Here is a 17,174-nt window from a genome sequence, read left to right as displayed (position 1 = left end):
TTCCCATTTTGGGTCAATTAGGAACCAAAATTATTTATATTTGCCAAATGCCAGAATAATGAGAGAGAGAGAGATAGAGAGAATGTTTTAAGGCATTTTTATTACTTTCTGCAAAGTCAAAAGTTTACATACATTTCATTAGTATTTGGTACCATTGCCCTTAAACTGTATGACTTGGGTCAAACGTTTTGGGTATCCTTCCACAAGCTTTTCACAATAGTTGGCAGGAATTTGAGCCCATTCCTCCTGACAGAACTAGTGTAACTGAGCCATGTTTGTAGGTCACTTTGCTTGCACCTGCCTTTTCTGCTTTGCCCATAAATTGAGAACAGGGTTTTGCGATGGCCACTCCAAAACATTGACTTTGTTATCCTTACGCCACTTTGTAAGCAGTTTGGCAGTATGCTGCGGGTCGTTGTTCATTTGGAAGACCCATTTTCGCCCCTGGCTGATGTTTTGAGATGTTTCAGTATTGCCACATAATCTCCTTTCCTCGTGAAGTCATCTATTTTAGGAAGTACACCAGTCTCTCCTGCAGGTGTTCTAAGATTACAAAGTAAAAACGTCATTTCCTTTAAGCCTCATACAAACATTTGGACTTTCATAGGGGCCCCATGGGTTGCATCCATGGAGTAGCTGTTATTCAGAGGACCAAGCCTGAGACAAGGATAGTAAACTAACCCAGTTCAATAACTGGAGTGACAGAACCAAAGACAGAATCAGTCATGAAAACTGTAGCCAGGGAAAAAGCGGAGGTCAGACGACAGGGGGTAGACAAGAATGAAGTTAGATAGGCCTAAGATAAAACCAGTTGAGAAATCATAGAGGCAGACATAGTCAGGGTTACATGCCTAGTCAAGATTAATAAGTTAGCAAAAGGAATACAGCACTAAAGCTCAATGAGAAAACCAAGCAGAATATCTGTAACCTCCCATCAGTACACTGGGAGTTTCATTAGGGTTCGGTATTGTCCCATTGCCCATAGTTGTAAGCTGATTACCCCTGCTAAGCTGCTGAACAACGCACACATATTCAGCCTGAGTGGCAATACAAGCTCTAGCCACACTGGTATTTCTGGCTGAACAGGATTGGTACTAACCAAGACATCTCTTCCATCACCAGCAGTCTATGGTGAATAGGCTGGAGGAGGTCCAAGTAGAGATGTGACAGTGTATGTGTGAAATTCACTGTTGTAGTTGAACTGTGGAAAGTAGCTCAGAGTATGTTTTATTATTTCACATACGGCAGTCTTGTTACACTATACAAAATCAGTACAACTAGATGAATTCAAGAATCTAAAACTCCTTCAAATCATTGTTGAAACTACATTTACTACATCCATTCATAGAGACGAAATGGTTTTCAGCACCTGGCGATCATCTTAATTACCGATCTTTCACTATGTCCTGCAGACAATGAACTGTGTGATAAATGAAGCAGAAGCACAGTGTAATATAATAATAGGAACAAGTGTGGCATATGACAGGATATAGGATATAGGTGCAAAGTTTGTATTCTTTCCAGATAGAATCAAATGAATTGGAAGACATTTATTTACCGGTTAATCAATACAACATATAATATGAACATATTTGTAGGGTATGTTCACACACAGTAATTTTGAAGCAAATACTCTTCAAGATTTACATTACAAACCTACTTCCAATAATATTTGAATTCTTTTCTTTTTTTCTCTTTTGTGTGGAACTCAGTAGGAAGTGACAAGTTCCGTCTTTGATGTAGATTCCTTTGGGAATTGTAACGATAGTCCTGGGAGTGGACCCACTGGACCGTGCACCGGACTCCCCCGTGGCACCGCCTTGAGCGAATCCCTATACAGGGACTGTCGGGCGTAACCCCAGAGGGCCTAGATGCACGGAAGCCGGGATCAGCAGGATTCACAGGATAAAGTCTTATAGATACAGGATCAGATCTGAACCAGGTACAAGTTAACGGGATCAGGCAGAAGTCTAGTGCAGGTGAAGCGACTGGTGGTAGGGCCGCGGGTGTGTGTGTATGCTCTATTCCAACAAAATCCCCATACTCAGATTTTACCGGTAGTAACATTTCTTTACTAGGAAACATATTTATAATACAATCAACCGAACTATCTGCGCACATGTGTATAGTGGAGTCCCCGGATCTACACTCTTTCCGGGTACGCAGCAAAAAGAAAGGAAGAAAATAACAAAGAAATGGCAGCAACTTTCCCTACAATCACGTACCAGTCTATCCCAGAAGAAGATGCCGCTCCCACGTCGCAGGCCTGGAGTCTCACGATGATGGGTCCCGGTGCAGCGCTGAAGGGATGCAGCTCCTCGGTCTTTTCCTTTGATCTTCTCCCGCTGGTAACAGATTCTAGTCAGTCTTTTAGTCCCGGGGCACACCGAGCAGAAGAAGGGAGGTCACGGCCCCTGTACTTGCACTCAGGGTGCGATGCTCTGCAGTCAAGTTGTCACAGCCCCTGGATTTGCACTCCGGGCGCGATGCTCTGCAGTCCGGGGATGGCAGGAACCACTTCCACAGGGTGATTCCTCCAAGAATCCGGTGGCAAAAGAGCCCTGTGTTCAGAGAGACCACACGCAGCTCTCTCCTGGCTAAGCTCCGGGGCTGAATGATTTTCCCGCACTTTATCTTCCTGGTTAGAACACACAAACTGCTGGAGGGGATTTCCCATCTCTGTGTTTGTGATTGCACAGTCTGACACTGCCCCCTTGTGGGCAAGGGCTGAAGCAATATTCAAATCCATTTCTACATTAATGATGCAGTCTAAATTGTTGATCCCATTACACAGGTCACAGGAATTAGGCTGAAGTCCAGAAGCGGAGACTGGTGCAGGTTAACAGGATCAGGCTGAAGTCCAGAAGCGGAGACTGGAGCAGGTTAACGGGATCAGGCTGAAGTCCAGAACCGAAGGCTGGTGCAGGTTACAGGGATCAGGCTGGAGTGTGTGCTCAGCATGGTATTCAGGATCTGCAAGCAGAGACAGAGTTACACCAAGCACAGGCATAGGGGGACCTGAACAACTGGTATAAGAGACAAGCTACAGGGACGCGTTGAACAAGCACTGGCCATGGGGAATAGGACGTCTTAAATACCCAAGGTTAATTAGTAGTAATATCCCGGACAGCTGTGTGAGACCCGCAACCCGGAAGTCAGAGCTGAGACCACAGGAGAAGAGGCAGGACTCTAGAGCGCAGGTGGTTGCAGAGAGTGTGAGGCGCGGAGCCGGGACCGACGGGCAAAAGGTATGGATGAGATAACAGGAGAGTGGGTTCGGCGAGGAACGGGGACCCCAGGGGTTGGAGCAACGGGTGGTGGGTGGCGCGGTCAGATCGGAAGCATGACAGGAATCCTATACAAACCTAACAATTTCAAGTCAAAAAGCTGCAAAAAACATGTGGAAAAAAATGCTTCAAAAACTTATGCAAAACTGTGTCCAACCACTGGGATTCTTTAAGTGCATTTCTCTTGAAAACCACATTGCAGAGAACAGAAAAACAGCAGTCTGAACAGTTTTTTCAAATGATATCCTAATGAAATTCCGGTTTGGCTTATTTCCAATGTCATATGACAAAGCTCAGTAAGGGGTCAATATTGACTTTTAGGATTGTTAGATTCAATAGGTGGCACAAAAATTCAAGTCCTCTTCCTTTCTGAAAAGGACATTTGCATATTTAATTTCCCAGAGGAGCATTATATGACTCATAAACCTCCTTACACAGGGATGCCAGGTAAGTCACTCTCCACAAGGAGAAACATTACCTCTTAGATCCCATGTTCTATCCTACAATGGCACTGTCTCAATGCTCACTTTTACACAAATGTCCTGGTCTACTTCCCCTAATGGACACTCAACAACAGCTGGCAGTTGAGAAAGGAGATACTCCTGCTTCTTTGTAGAGCTATTCTAAGCTTTGAGGTTGTGCATTAATGTGCAAGTCTCAATTACCTTCACTGCTAACTTCCAGCTAAATGTAGCCTGTTTACAGGCTGAGCCTACCTCATACCCAGCCAATATTGTCTGTGAAACATGGATAGGATCTGCCTCTTACAGCTGCAGGTGGAGGTGAGCCAATAAACGCCACTGTTAATCTCCGGCATTTACAGTGAGTGGCTGGATGGGTGCACCATTCCATGTGTCCATCAGATCCCCGCAACGTGACCATGGAGTGCCAATAGGACAGTGTAGCTCCTCACGAGGCAGGCGGTTAACTTACTCATTGCCGGGAAGCTGGCGGTCGGGTCAGGCTATGTCACAGGCGGCCTAGCCCGGCTTTATTTCCCCGAGGTGTACAGTAAATGGTGGGGAAGAGATAATGGGGGTAGTAGTAGGATGAATGTGGTGACGCCACCTGTGGTATGCGGCCAGGGAATTAGCCGCCGCTGCTGTCGCTGTCCTCCGGGGCGGATGGTGGTAGCAGCTGGAGATGGTATTGCTCCCCACAGGTTGAGCGGGCCCTGGGGAGGATAATGAGAGGAGTAGTAATGGAGGCAAAGTCTATGGCTGCGGTTCCAGGTGTCTTTACTCACTCTTTGTGCTGTGCCGCTCGCCCAGGTAATACCGGTCACTTGCTGTGATGGGCTCCGCCGACCTCGGGTAAGTTAGGAGAAGTCACCGGTGTTGAAAAGAAGAAGAAGTCCCTTGTCAGAGTGGTCCTTGTAGTAGTGAGGCACCTGGGCTGAGTGGTAGCACCCCCAGCTCCAGGCCCTGTGAAGAGAGAAGGAAGTGGTGTTGTGTCCCAGAACTGATGTCCCGGGTAGACTGACTAGTGATTGTGTGAGTTTGCTCCTCTTCTACTCCAAGTGGAACCCACCCCCAGGTGGCTGGCTTCAGTGATCGGGGGAAGTGATGGCCACCCCCCCGCCTACCCTGAGACATTCCCACTTGGGAGAAGGCTCCTGAGCTTTGTGTGAATGTGGAACACCGGTGATTAACCCCCTCCTTACCTCGAGGCGAATACTGCAACTTGAATGAGCTGCAATACACTGTGGCGAATGAAGCCTCAGGGGCGCCACAACAGCAGCTGCAGCAGTTGATAGCTGGGGTGGGTATTTATAGTTATCTCCTCCCCCTGTTATTTCTGCTAATTCTATTACAGAATTGTTTACTTTGTGACTAGCAGGACCTGTGCTGACATCATACCCATATAACCAGAAGTGGTAGTGCCTCAGCCAACAAACAATGTTGCGCCCTGGAATCACCTATGTTGGCTGAGGCCCTGCCCCTTCTGGTCACATGGGTATGACATCAGCACAGGTCCTTCTAGTCACAAAGTAAACAATTCTATAATAGAATTAGCATAAATAACGGGGAGGGGATAACTATGAATACCCACCCTAGCTATCAACTGCTGCAGCTGCTGTCATTCAAAAAGCTGCTGATTTACAAACTTTATTTGCTTATGTTTCAAGACCTATACCTCCAAGCTGACAACTAAAGGTATGTATAGAATCAGCATTACTGCCAGTATAGCACTGGTTTTAGGTTATATAGAAAAATCCTAGTGATTGATGCGCTTTAAGACCCCCATGTCTGTCATTATGGTGCTCTCCTTGAACATGGCCTGTGGCTCAGTTTCAATGGAGACTGTGGTTTTTACCATTTATTATTTTTTCTTTTCACTATATACAACAAAAGAAAAGTATTGCTGTATATAATATAGGCAATCAATCACAGGTTCAAGTCTCCTAAGGGATTATCCAATAGATTAAAAAGTAAAAAAAAATGTTTAAATAATATAAAAAGTACAAAAATAACCACCATATATCTCCATTAAAAATAAAAGTATTTTAAAAAAATACACATATGTAGCATCACTGCAGGTATAAAAACAAATCCCAGAAAACTATGTCAGAATTGCATTTCTTTTGCAATTTTAACAGATTTTGAATTTTTTCCCCATATTCCAGTACATTCTATGTTAAAAAGGGGTAACTCAAAAGTACAACTCATCATGCAAAAATAAAGCCCTCATACATCTATCTGGGCAGAAAAATTAAAAAGGTTATGATTAGTGGAAGAAGAGGAGGGCAAAATAAAATGCAAAAACAAAAATTGGCCCTGGCGTGAAGAGGTTAATTTCTCTGAACTCTATGGTGGCATGGTGAGAGCATGCTGATTACATTTCTGTGTTGCCTTTTATAACCCAATTGTCAGTTGCCTTACTAGTGCACTTTCCTCTATTCCCATGAATGGTGGATGCTCAGTTAACTCCACAGCTAACATGCAACCAGAATTTCTAGACCCATATTCCTTGAAAATACCATAGTGCTGATATTAACTTGCATTCACTTTTAACTTTCAAGTGCCGTCAATTCTGTTGCATCACACACAAATAAAGTTAAAGAATATACTATCATGAGAAAAACTAAGTACACCCTCTTTGAATTCTACGGTTCTATGTATCAAGACATAAAACCCCCTGACAAAGTCTACACGCCGAAACACATGTAGCATCTTGGTGTCGGCACAGCAGCAGTGGGACATGACCTCAGGTAAACACTTGTGGTTCTGGATACTTACTATCTTTATATATTGTTGGGCTCTGCCTGTTTTCTGCATTTTGCCATATGTAATCTTTTGATCAGCATATACCTTGTAAGGCAACAGATTGTGATCTGCATCTATATATTTTGGCCAATTCATGTGCTCTGCCTACGCTTTCTCTAGTATATCTCATCTCTCCATTACAGTGCACCTCACTGATACAGTATTTAATTGTTGTATTTTATCTTTGTGCACCTTATTGAGATTGTGTGTTGAGGAGAGCTATTGGATCAAATACTTAATTAACCTTGAGAGGTAGGTGATTGTGGGAAACATATTATCTCACCTTACATAGTTTGTTCAGATACATACACGTGTTACGTCCGGGTGGTGGAAACTCTGGACCATACACCGGTTTCCCTTGAGGAGGCAGCCAGGCCGGTCACCCCGCCAGAGGGTCTTGATGCACGGCAGCCGAAGCACTATTGGTAGCCAGACAGTCCGTAGGGGAGCTGGAAAGGTGGATGTTGCTGAACACACGGAGTTCTGGACGGTAGTCCGGGTGACGAGGCTCAGGGTCCGAGGCCGGGTTGAAGGGTCAGGCGGGATCCGGAACCTGCTGAGCGATGGGACGGGTCACCCAACGGAGCCAGGGACTGGAGACTGGCGGAGCTGCAGAGGTGGTGGAACATCCGCCGAAGTCACCGTCAGGGTACTGTAATGGACGTGGTTCGGAGCGGCTGGCGTGGCAGGACAGGCTCTACGAGACAGGACAGGGTTAATACAGAGCAAAGCAATAAGGGGACCTGAACTCCTAGTCTAACAAACACGTAGAACAGGCCCCGCCCACCTGGAATAAGAATCCTCTTATACCCTGTACCTGCAAGCCAATATCCTGTTTCTGGGTGCTGGCCCTTTAAGAAAGGGTGAATGACCGCGCGTGCGCCCTAACGCGCATGCGCGAGGCCTGAGTGCCAGATACCAGGGAAGGAAGCAGCGCTGAGGAAGCAGGAGTGCCGGGCAGGGTGTCCTATGATGCAGAGGGACGCCTGGAGCGGGAACGCCTGGAGGATCCTGGCGAGGGAGAAGGAGCAGGAGAACCGGGAGCGGGAGTGGTGAGCGGAGCGCGCCGTCGGGAACCGGGGAGCATAGCACGGGAACCAGGGAGCGCAGCACGGGGACCGGGGAGCGCAGTACGAGGACCAGGGGGCGCAGCACGAGGGCCGGGGAGCGCAGCATGGGGATCGGGGAGCGTGACAACACGTGACATAGATCAAAGATGACTTCAGCTTCCTGTCCTCTACACCCTGCACTGGTATGCAGGGAATGTCATGATGTAAGAAGATCACCATATAAGAAGACCCACTAGCCAACCTAGAGGACCAATCCACTGATGACCTCATGGACCAACCCACTGGTGACCTCATGCTCTAACCCACTGATGACCTAATGTATCCATCCACTGATGACCTCATGGATCCACCCACTGATGACCTCATGGACCAATCCACTGATGACCTCATTGACTAATCCACTAACCACCAATGGACACATTCGGGCATGCCCACTGATCAAGGAGAGATTCACATCTGGCTGTGTGTCTGTTGTCAATTCTTTCGTGCATGCACTTGATCCATACCAATTAGGTCAGGAGCAGGCAACTTTCGGGCATACCCACTGTGGAGCAGACCACGCCCCTTTTTCCTAGTTTATATAAGTCGATGGTCTGTTGAAATAAAGGCTCTTGGAGCTTCGCCACACTCTGATCAAGGAGAGATTCACATCTGACTGTGTGTCTGGTGTCAATTCTTTTGTGCATGTACTTGATCCATACCAATTAGGTCAGGAGCAGGCAACTAGTGAACATTTCAAAGTGTTCACCCTAACATTTTGGCGCCAAACGTGGGGCCACCAGAGGAGATGCCCTAAACCCTGATGACAAGCTACACACCCCGAGACGGAGACTGATCACCTCCCTCCTCATGAGAACACGGTAAGTCTGCTGATTTTTATAATCTGCAGTCTTTCCTGTGTCTCTCGATGACCTCATGGATCCACCTACTGATGACCTCATGGACCAACCCACTGATGACCTCATTCACTAATCCACTGACCACCAATTGACACATTCGGGCATGCCCACTGTGGAGCCGACCATGCCCCTTTTTCCTAGCTTATATAAGTCAATGTTCTGTGGAAATAAAGGCTCTTGGAGCTGCGCAATACTGTGATCAATGAGAGATTCACATCTGACTGTGTGTCTGGTGTCAATTATTTCGTGCATGCACTTGATCCATGCCAATTAGGTCAGCAGCAGGCAACTAGTGAATATTTCAAAGTGTTCACCCTAACATTTTGGCACCCAACGTGGGGCCACCAGAGGATACGGCCTAAACTCTGAGGATTGGTGATTGGAACGGCCCGACGAGCTGGACACCCCAAAACGGAGACTGGTCACCTCCCTCCTCATGAGATGTGGAGGACGTTCCCTGTCGTATGGTTCACGGTTGTTGCCTGTGATACGGTTTGTGGTTCTGGAGGTACAAAGCACAGGTAGAGGCTAGGTGCAGAGCCAGGTACAGAGCCCAGGTAGAGGCTAGGTGCAGAGCCAGGTATGGAGCTCAGGTAGAGGCTATTTGCAGAGCCAGGTACAGAGCCCAGGTAGAGGCTAGGTGCAGAGCCAAGTACAGAGCCCAGGTAGAGGCTAGGTGCAGAGCCGAAGGTAGAGGCTAGATGAAGAGGCAGGTACAAAGCCCAAGTAGAAGCTAGGTGCAGAGCTAGGTACAGAGCCCAGGTAGAGGCTATAGGCAGATCCAGGTACAGAGCCCAGGTAGAGGCTAGGTGCAGAGCCAGGTACAGAGCCCAGGTACAGGCTAGGTGCAGAGCCAGGTACAGAGCCCAAGTAGAGGCTAGGTGCAGAGCCAGGTAGGTAGCCCAGGTAGAGGCTAGGTGCAGAGCTAGGTACAGAGCCCAGCTAGAGGCTAGAGGCAGAGCCAGGTACAGAGCCCAGATAGAGGCTTGGTTTTTGAGGTCTAGAATAAAGCTAAGGATGTAAATCTGACCTAAATGAAGTGGTTTTTGAGGTCTAGAATGAAGCACAAGATGTAAATCTAGCCTAATTGAAGTGTTTTTGGAGTCTAGAACGAGGCTCAGGACATAAATCTGACTCATTTGAAGTGGTTTCTGGGATCTAGAAAGAGCACTGGATGCAAATCAAACTTAAGTAAGGTGTTGTGAATGTTAGTTATGTTTTGGCTGCTGGGAGGCTCCCTCTGGTGGCCAGGAATGGTTTGGACTTGGACCAGGTGTGTTGTGCAGTGGGTGTTTCCTTTGCTAACTCTCTGCTTATTTAAGTCCTGGTCTGATTGCAGGCTGTTGCCGGATGTCAGTTGTTCTTTGTATTTTCAGCCTGCTTAATCCTGCTCTACACCACATCTACTCCAGATAAGTGATTGCTCTTTATTTATTGTCTGGTTATTTTGCTTATCTGGGTTTGTCATTTGTTGTGGTTGGTTTCAGTTTTTTTCCTTCCAGGGATTTTCCCCCTCAGTGGATTGTTGAGGAACTCCCTGCAGTTCTGTGTGGAGTATAGCTCCTTTGGGTTCATGTGTTTGTGGCTTGTTGAATTTGTTATAATTCTTGTTTTCTGTTCATTGGTATGACAAGGGCACCTGGTATAGGACGGAGTTCAGATCGAGCGATCTGAGGGCCTTTTTGTACTATCAGGAAGTTGGTATTTTGCAGGGTTTTTCTCTGGCCACCATCATTCCCTTTCCTGTCCTTTCCTATTTTAGTCAGCGGGGGCCTCGCCTTTTGCTAATCCTGTCATCTACCTGTGTATTGTGTTTTTCCTATATCACCGCAGTCTTTGAATGTGGGGGGCTTGCTATTCTTGTCTATTTTCTGAGGCAGAGAGTTATTCATCTTTCCTACCTTTAGGATAGTTAGTTCTCCGGCTGGGTTCGCGGTGCACAGGATGTTAGTTCACCCCTCGGCTACTTCTAGTTGTGATGGTTAGTAAGGGGATGGCGGCCAGATTAGTTGCCAATGCTCTTGTCACCTTTTTGCCAATGATTTGTGGTGGTCTTCCATGGTTCCGGATCATAACAGTAAGGTGTCTTAGAGTTAGAAAGAGCTCTGGACATGAATCGGCTGGTATAGGCGCCCTTGTAGCCAGGGGTGACACTGGAGGTGTTTTTAGTGAATTATGGAACGTGGAAATCAGGCAGGGACCCCATTGCTGGGCAGGGACAGATCGGAGACATCTGCTGTAGATTAACAAACCTTTCTTAGTACCCCAGTTGGGAGTCAGCTGTGAGTCATCTCCCCTGTCTTTTTGCTTGTTTGTCAAATAATGTGAAGAAATTGATTGCAAAAGAATGTTAGGTGTACAATTAAAAAGGCTGCCAAAGCATGTGTTGTGTTAAAATCCAAAATGGTGACCAGAGCAGGTGATGTGTTCAAATCCAAAATGGCTGCCAAAGCATATGGTATATTCAAATCTAAAATGACTGCCAAAGCATGGGTGTGTTCAAATCCAAAATGGTGGTCAGAGCATGTGTTGTGTTTAAATCCAAAATGGTGGCCAAAGCATGGTTGTGTTCAAATCCAAAATGGTGGCCAACGCATGGTTGTGTTCAAATCAAAAACGGTTGCCAAAGCATGGGTGTGTTCAAATCTAAAATGGTGGCCACAGCATGATGTGTACAGTTAAATTGGTGGCCATAGCATGAGTGTACAGCTAAGATGGTGGCCAGAGCATGGTTAAGACAAAGACATGAAGTGAGTGGCGGATGTTTGAAGGAAGTTAACTTCTAGTTTGACCAAATGTAAGGTCAGTTTCCCTTCCCCCACATGCTCCAACCATTCTGTAAAAAGAAACCATGTGCTGTGGGGGCCATCTTTTCACAAGTATAGCCCTCAGTGAAGCTGACAAAGGTGCACCCACTGAATAACACATTAAGTATTAGTAAAAGTTTGTAGTACTTAAAGATTGAATTTTAAATCATTAAATAATTATACTGAAACTGTACTGAAGATAACCATATTCCCTCATTCAGACAAATCCAATATGCAGGTTACATTGAAAGCTGATGAATTTGCAAATGTAGAGGGAAGTAGATGACTAAGAGGTGACTGCACATATTAATAAAGAAAGATTTGGGAGTTGGAACAGTGATGAAGAGAGTGTCTGATTGGTGGGAAGTTGGATGAGATGAGTATTTGCAGATGTACAGGGCTATTGGATCAAATAATTAGTTAACCTTGATACATAGGGGATTGTGGGAAATCACCAATGAAATGTATTATTTCACCTTACATAGTTTGTTCAGACACATACACGTGACAGAGATCAAAGATGGCTGCCGCTTGATGTCCTCCACACCCTTCCTTGGTATGCAGGGAATGCAGGGAAAGTCCAGATGTAAGAAGATCACCATATAAGGAGAAGACCCACTAGCCAATCTAGAGGACAAACCCACTGATGACCTCATGGACCAAGCCAATGATGACCTCATTGACTAATCCACTGACCACCAATGGACACATCCAGGCATGCCCACTGTGGAGCCGACCACACCCCTATTTCCTAGTTTATGTAAGTTGACGCTCTGTTGAAATAAAGGCTCTTGGAGCTGCGCCATACTCTGATCAAGGAGAGATTCACATCCAACTGCATGTCTGATGTTAATTCTTTCATGCAAATGTGGCGCCCGTGAGGCTACCATCGCCACAAAGGTACTGCACCTCAGCCGGAGGTGTGGTGCCCCATCCTGGGTAGGAAAGAGGCCATCTACCGGTTCACATACCAAAAACCTGCAGACACCCAATTGTTGGCTTACACATTAGATCAGTGTGAGCAAGGATGGTTGACCTTAGGGAGATCAACATCCACCACTGCGGAGACACCATCACGTGTTTCTCAACGCAGTGATTCTAGAGCAATGCCCCCTGGGAAATATTCAAAGCAAGAAGGCCTGCGGAGACACCATCACGTGTTTCTCAACGCTGGCAGGAAACTAGCCAGGTCTTTCACCGGGAAGGAACAACCACGGGAAAAGCAGTCTCCAGTCAAGGAGACCACCTATGCCAAACATGGTATCCATCCACAGACAGCCGTTTCGGGGTATTTGCCCCTCATCAGTGTGGAGTAGGAATCTGGCTAGTGGGAGCATTGCCTAGTAAAAGACTATGTGAGCAAGGATGGTTGACCTTAGGGAGATCAACATCCACCACTGCGGAGACACCATCATGTGTTTCTCAACGCAGTGATTCTAGAGCAATGCCCCCTGGGAAATATTCAAAGCAAGAAGGCCTACGGAGACACCATCACATGTTTCTCAACGCTGGCAGGAAACTAGCCAGGTCTTTCACCGGGAAGGAACAACCACGGGAAGAGCAGTCTCCAGTCAAGGAGACCACCTATGCCAAACATGGTATCCATCCACAGACAGCCGTTTCGGGGTATTTGCCCCTCATCAGTGTGGAGTAGGAATCTGGCTAGTGGGAGCATTGCCTAGTAAAAGACTATGTGAGCAAGGATGGTTGACCTTAGGGAGATCAACATCCACCACTGCGGAGACACCATCACGTGTTTCTCAACGCAGTGATTCTAGAGCAATGCCCCCTGGGAAATATTCAAAGCAAGAAGGCCTGCGGAGACACCATCACATGTTTCTCAACGCTGGCAGGAAACTAGCCAGGTCTTTCACCGGGAAGGAACAACCACGGGAAGAGCAGTCTCCAGTCAAGGAGACCACCTATGCCAAACATGGTATCCATCCACAGACAGCCGTTTCGGGGTATTTGCCCCTCATCAGTGTGGAGTAGGAATCTGGCTAGTGGGAGCATTGCCTAGTAAAAGACTATGTGAGCAAGGATGGTTGACCTTAGGGAGATCAACATCCACCACTGCGGAGACACCATCACGTGTTTCTCAACGCAGTGATTCTAGAGCAATGCCCCCTGGGAAATATTCAAAGCAAGAAGGCCTGCGGAGACACCATCACATGTTTCTCAACGCTGGCAGGAAACTAGCCAGGTCTTTCACCGGGAAGGAACAACCACGGGAAGAGCAGTCTCCAGTCAAGGAGACCACCTATGCCATACATGGCATCCATCCACAGACAGCCGTTTCGGGGTATTTGCCCCTCATCAGTGTGGAGTAGGAATCTGGCTAGTGGGAGCATTGCCTAGTAAAAGACTATGTGAGCAAGGATGGTTGACCTTAGGGAGATCAACATCCACCACTGCGGAGACACCATCACGTGTTTCTCAACGCAGTGATTCTAGAGCAATGCCCCCTGGGAAATATTATATATAATATAATAATATATATATAATATATTTCCCAGGGGGCATTGCTCTAAAATAACTGCGTTGAGAAACACGTGATGGTGTCTCCGCAGTGGTGGATGTTGATCTCCCTAAGGTCAACCATCCTTGCTCACATAGTCTTTTACTAGGCAATGCTCCCACTAGCCAGATTCCTACTCCACACTGATGAGGGGCAAATACCCCGAAACGGCTGTCTGTGGATGGATACCATGTTTGGCATAGGTGGTCTCCTTGACTGGAGACTGCTCTTCCCGTGGTTGTTCCTTCCCGGTGAAAGACCTGGCTAGTTTCCTGCCAGCGTTGAGAAACATGTGATGGTGTCTCCGCAGGCCTTCTTGCTTTGAATATTTCCCAGGGGGCATTGCTCTAGAATCACTGCGTTGAGAAACACGTGATGGTGTCTCCGCAGTGGTGGATGTTGATCTCCCTAAGGTCAACCATCCTTGCTCACATAGTCTTTTACTAGGCAATGCTCCCACTAGCCAGATTCCTACTCCACACTGATGAGGGGCAAATACCCCGAAACGGCTGTCTGTGGATGGATACCATGTTTGGCATAGGTGGTCTCCTTGACTGGAGACTGCTCTTCCCGTGGTTGTTCCTTCCCGGTGAAACACCTGGCTAGTTTCCTGCCAGCGTTGAGAAACATGTGATGGTGTCTCCGCAGGCCTTCTTGCTTCGAATATTTCCCAGGGGGCATTGCTCTAGAATCACTGCGTTGAGAAACACGTGATGGTGTCTCCGCAGTGGTGGATATTGATCTCCCTAAGGTCAACCATCCTTGCTCACATAGTCTTTTACTAGGCAATGCTCCCACTAGCCAGATTCCTACTCCACACTGATGAGGGGCAAATACCCCGAAACGGCTGTCTGTGGATGGATACCATGTTTGGCATAGGTGGTCTCCTTGACTGGAGACTGCTCTTCCCGTGGTTGTTCCTTCCCGGTGAAAGACCTGGCTAGTTTCCTGCCAGCGTTGAGAAACATGTGATGGTGTCTCCGCAGGCCTTCTTGCTTTGAATATTTCCCAGGGGGCATTGCTCTAGAATCACTGCGTTGAGAAACACGTGATGGTGTCTCCGCAGTGGTGGATGTTGATCTCCCTAAGGTCAACCATCCTTGCTCACATAGTCTTTTACTAGGCAATGCTCCCACTAGCCAGATTCCTACTCCACACTGATGAGGGGCAAATACCCCGAAACGGCTTTCTGTGGATGGATACCATGTTTGGCATAGGTGGTCTCCTTGACTGGAGACTGCTCTTCCCGTGGTTGTTCCTTCCCGGTGAAAGACCTGGCTAGTTTCCTGCCAGCGTTGAGAAACATGTGATGGTGTCTCCGCAGGCCTTCTTGCTTTGAATATTTCCCAGGGGGCATTGCTCTAGAATCACTGCGTTGAGAAACACGTGATGGTGTCTCCGCAGTGGTGGATGTTGATCTCCCTAAGGTCAACCATCCTTGCTCACATAGTCTTTTACTAGGCAATGCTCCCACTAGCCAGATTCCTACTCCACACTGATGAGGGGCAAATACCCCGAAACGGCTGTCTGTGGATGGATACCATGTTTGGCATAGCTGGTCTCCTTGACTGGAGACTGCTCTTCCCGTGGTTGTTCCTTCCCGGTGAAAGACCTGGCTAGTTTCCTGCCAGCGTTGAGAAACATGTGATGGTGTCTCCGCAGGCCTTCTTGCTTTACACATTAGATCAGGGCAGGGGCAGGTCCCATTAATGCTCGTTGACCAGTTGTCTGGTTATGGCACTTAAGCCCCATGCACTAATCTCTAGAACCAGCCTTGGGGTGGAGCTTGGTGGGTGAGGTGTCTGGGGTGAGTAGGCGGAGCTAAGTTTGAAAGTTGACAGTTGTCAGTTGACAGAGTGAGTTGACAGCTGGTAGGAGACCATCTAGGGGTGAAGACCCTGGGGGTCTCGCTCGACCCAGGTGACACTGAAGGGAGAATCCCAGCGACTTAGGGGATTGTGCCAGACTCCTCTATAGTCTTGTTCCACAAGCAACATCTCAAAGTAGAGGGATTTGGTCGCAAACGGGGTCCCAGTCCCTAGGCTAGGAAAAGACTTTAGGACTTTCTAGTAACACTGGAGGCCAGGGTGGCTGTATGTACCTTTGGGCCACAAGCAGCACACAAATCCACTGGAAGGGGGACACAGAGGATCAGGGAGCCAAGAAGGCAGAAGTTTCTTTAAAGGTCCACGACCCCTGTGTGTGTAGGCGCAGGATCGGCGGGTGAAAGTCAGCGCAGTCGAGACGACCAGGAAAGGCAAATGAAGGGTGTACTAGTACTGGCCTCAGACTTACTTGGGATCGGCGGATGCCCATCACTGGACTAAGCTGGTACAGTGAGTAAAAGACTATTGTTGCAAAGCCACGGTGTCGTCTCCATTCCTCCGGCGTCACAACCTGCCATCATAGATTTTTCATATTTCCAACAGTTACCTCAGGGTCCCGCTCCACCTGTGGGAAGCAAGAACACCTCAGCTGCACCATCACCACCTGCCCCGGGGAACACACAGCGCAGCGTTACATGCACTTGATCCATATCAATTAGGTCATGAGCAGGCAACTAGTGAACATTTCAAAGTGTTCACCTTGACATGTGTACACCCAATTTTGGGGACACTCTTATATAGATATCTATATATATAAAAATATATATATACTGTATATATATATATATATATATATATATACTGTATATATATATACTGTATATATATATATATATATATATAAAATATTTTTTTCTTTAAGTACTGTTGTGAGACACCTTGTTGCTGTTCCTACTTGTTCCCCTGCTGTGCAGTCCTTGTGGTGCGTGTTTGTACTTTTTTCATTACCTTTTATCTTTCCATATTTTATACTTGCCGTATTTTTCGCTTTTTAAGGGATCATGCACATGACCGTTCCGTTTGTCCTGGTCAGTTCCTGTATTTTTGCGGATGCACGGACAGGACCATCTGTTCAATGTGTTTTGTGTAGGATCGGATGACACACGGTAGCACTTCCGTGTGCAACCGATCCTACAAAAAAACACATCGGAGTCCGTATGTCCATTCTGTTATTATGGAACATGTCCTATTCTGTTCCGTGATAACGGACCGTGACTCAATACAAGTCAATGGGCCAGCAAAATCCCTGGAAGCTGCACGGAAGCACTTCCGTGTGACTTCCATCGGGTGCCCGTGCAGTCTGTGCCCCGCTCCCTGCCAGCCCGGCGGCTGCTCACACTGCAGTGTGTCAGTGTCTGCCCGCACTGTAGTGTCAGCAGCTTCTCACACTGCAGACGAGCGCTGCTGTCAGGAGTTTAGATGAGATCATTACCTGCTGTGA

The 17,174-nt window shown here is 47.2% G+C and overlaps 1 long non-coding RNA gene across 1 annotated transcript; it reads right to left on the bottom strand.

Moving 5' to 3' along the window:
• Positions 1 to 4,549: 4,549 nt before the first annotated feature.
• On the bottom strand, positions 4,550 to 16,285 carry LOC142295742 (uncharacterized). The gene is made up of 3 exons (XR_012751541.1): positions 16,143 to 16,285; positions 6,863 to 7,250; positions 4,550 to 4,711 (listed from the first exon to the last, which is right to left on the bottom strand). It is a non-coding gene; the product is annotated as an uncharacterized LOC142295742 (long non-coding RNA).
• Positions 16,286 to 17,174: the final 889 nt, after the last annotated feature.

Source organism: Anomaloglossus baeobatrachus, chromosome 1 (genome assembly GCF_048569485.1).
Source record: "Anomaloglossus baeobatrachus isolate aAnoBae1 chromosome 1, aAnoBae1.hap1, whole genome shotgun sequence".
Taxonomy (NCBI): domain Eukaryota; kingdom Metazoa; phylum Chordata; class Amphibia; order Anura; family Aromobatidae; genus Anomaloglossus; species Anomaloglossus baeobatrachus.
Note: the sequence above shows the minus strand (reverse complement) of the source record. Positions and strands in the feature narration are given on the sequence as shown.